Source organism: Oncorhynchus clarkii, unplaced genomic scaffold (assembly GCF_045791955.1).
Source record: "Oncorhynchus clarkii lewisi isolate Uvic-CL-2024 unplaced genomic scaffold, UVic_Ocla_1.0 unplaced_contig_1230_pilon_pilon, whole genome shotgun sequence".
NCBI lineage: Eukaryota > Metazoa > Chordata > Actinopteri > Salmoniformes > Salmonidae > Oncorhynchus > Oncorhynchus clarkii.
Window position 1 is genome coordinate 1 of NW_027260685.1, and position 2,892 is coordinate 2,892.

At 41.2% G+C, this 2,892-nt stretch overlaps 2 non-coding genes across 2 annotated transcripts; both read right to left on the minus strand.

The window, feature by feature from the left end:
* Positions 1 to 531: 531 nt before the first annotated feature.
* trnas-aga (transfer RNA serine (anticodon AGA)) lies at positions 532 to 613 on the minus strand. The gene has a single exon. It is a non-coding gene; the product is annotated as a tRNA-Ser (tRNA).
* Positions 614 to 920: 307 nt separating this feature from the next.
* trnal-cag (transfer RNA leucine (anticodon CAG)) lies at positions 921 to 995 on the minus strand. Its single transcript has one exon. It is a non-coding gene; the product is annotated as a tRNA-Leu (tRNA).
* Positions 996 to 2,892: the final 1,897 nt, after the last annotated feature.

A 2,892-nucleotide genomic window follows, 5' to 3' on the forward strand; every position in this document is an offset into this window, starting at 1 on the left:
AAAATTTTAAAAAATCTATACAAGTCTACATTAACATACCTTAAGGGAACATTTTGACATTTCGTGTACCCTAAGCACTTATGGCCTTTAATCTAAGCACTTATGTCCTTTACCCTCTCTATCTATTCTGTATAATGATGTCCTGCTCCTTCCATAATAGATAATGTATTTAAGGGTCACCTCCTCCTCTTTGCCCTAAGCCCTTATGCACAGTAAAGCATGTATGGCTTCGGCCATTACACTTATGTCTGTTTAATCTTTGGTTTCCTGTCCGCTTTCTGATTGTGGTCTAATGTATACCTATCTTTGCTCAATAGTGTCATATCTGTCTCTGTAACAGATGTGTAACAAAAACTACAACAAAAGCTGGATAACCAGGTGTGTAAAGGTGTGAAGTGGGATAGATGGCCTGCAGTCCTATCCCAAATGGACAACTAATCCCTATGTACTTGTGGAGATCTGAGAGGATGCGATTGGTATAAGACACACGACTAAACTTCCACCTCCGGAGGGGTCAAAAAAATTCATTTTTGTTTTCGGCAGGATTCGAACCTGCGCAGGAAGATCCTAGTGGATTTCTAGTCCATCGCCTTAACCACTCGGCCACGACAACATTGACAGAAGAAAACAGGCTTGTTAGGAGTGAATGGGCCAAAAGGCATAGCCTACAGAAAGTGATAATTTAACAACTGAAAGATAATGCAGTAACTCATTATAATGCAATAACACGGAATGTTCCCCTCATTCATTTGTTATTAAGTACAGCTTTTTTCTTATTTAACCTTGATCTTCGCTCAGCTCCAGAAGGTCTGCATTTGAGAGTGTTTATTAAGAATTGTTATTTCACTGTGTGAAGTTGTTATTTCATCATTCTTATTATTACTGCTAAGCAGCATGACCCCTGAGAGACACTAAACAACTGTCAGACGTGGGACTTGAACCCACGGCAGACTGCGACCTGAACGCAGCACCTTAGACCGCTCGGCCATCCTGACTACAGCACAGTAACTGGGTATCGGGTTAAAGAGTATGCGGTAAAAGTACAAATATGGACAACGCTCTAAAATCACCACAGAGACCAGTACAATTATGCACGATACTGACTTGAACTTTCAATAGTAATTTGTTTTTATCAATTAAAAAGTCCAGTCATTGATTTAACCTCAATATGGCCTTCAGTGGGAAAGAGTAGTAAATCGTCATTGAATGAGCGCTAAACTGGCCTCAGAATATGGCCAATCTGATATAAATGATAAAATTCCTCAGATAAGACCGAAAAAGTGTCTGGAAATATCAGCAACCATCAGGGTAAGAGTGACAACAGGTCCGCATGGGGGAAATCTTAACAAATGGCTTAATGGGTCATTTCAACGCAATCGTGTTATTATTTATTTTTAGGGTTTAACAAGGCAGCTCACCTGTGACTTGACATTAGATGCGGCGACTTCGATTACCCTGCAGACGATATTTTGGTTCTTCCCGCCAATACAATCCACTGACAACGACCGACGAGTTGTGCGTTCCGAGATGCTTTTTGTTATTTGCCTGTTTGTGGCCCGCATGTGAAATTGCGCGTTTCTTGCAATTCTCTTTAAGCCTCTCATCAACTAGCTGTTTTCGCAGAATATTAAAAATACGATAGTTATTCACTACTCATATTAACTAGGTGTCATTTACATACATTAAGGGAACATTTCGGCATTTCGTGTATGATCAGTGAGAAAGTCCATATTGCAAATGTACGGTCCCTTACTAGACGTCCGAAATCGTTTGTAAAATTCGCGGTCGGCGTCGGGCCGTGCGGTAGGGCCAGACCTACCGGGAAGTCATCAAATGAACTTTGTCGGACATTCGGTTTCCGTTTTATAAAATAAACAAGTTTTTGACCGTTTTTCCGCTATCCCGGAATTTCCCACAAGAGGGCATACGGAATCATATGGCAATTTGGCAAAACATCACGAATCACGACGGGGCCTTATCTCGAAAACGGAAAATATTTCGAAGCCGAAACTCGGTGAGAGTAGGTTTGGCATAATGGGCAGTTGGCCCCGAACAAGATGGCGTCTAGGCCTCGACGGTTTTTGAGTTATGGCCGTTTTTCTGGGATTAAAGGTCCTAAATGGAAATAGAGAAATTATTTTTCCACTTCAGGTCAAAGTCAAGGAGCCTCCGGTGTCAATAAAAAAAGAACCAGCCATTTATCTATCGTCATTTAAGAGAAACGGAACAATGACAACTTGGCAATGGTCACAAATAGGCGTTTTTTTTTTTCAACGGTTACAGATCCAGTTGCAGGGTGTTCATACGAATCTTTTTAAAGTGTGCTGCGGAGCTCTGCGAGATTTCTGTGATTTTCTATGATTTTCTGAAATAACACACACATACTAAACCCTCCGTAAATAACTCAGTTGTTAACGTAAAGACTTAAAACTCAGGATTCTGTAACAGCATACCCCAATGAGGATATGTGGTGATTTATAGCTTCCTGTGCCAACCGGAAGTGCCATAATTGGTGTCTCAGGGGCTGTTTCAAAGGGTTAAAAAAGTCTGATCTGTCCAAAACTTCATATATGTGATTAGGCAACCCCCATGAACTGTAAATCAGTCATTTTTCCCCAAAAAATTCAAAGGAAAAAAAAATCACACTAAAACACAACTTGAATGGAGGGACGTATTGGGGTGCGTAGAGACAGACAGTGGCTGCAATAGTTAGCTTTGTTCGAGCTAAAAAAGAACCGTCAGACCTAGAGTTCCGAAACTTTAGAAACCTGTTCTAGACCTCCGGTCGATGGTGCGTGGTGAGTTACGTGGCTCTAGACGGTTCTCGGACCGAGAAACAGCCTCGTACATTTGCAATACCTTCAATTCATTTTGACCATTACGAAAATGACC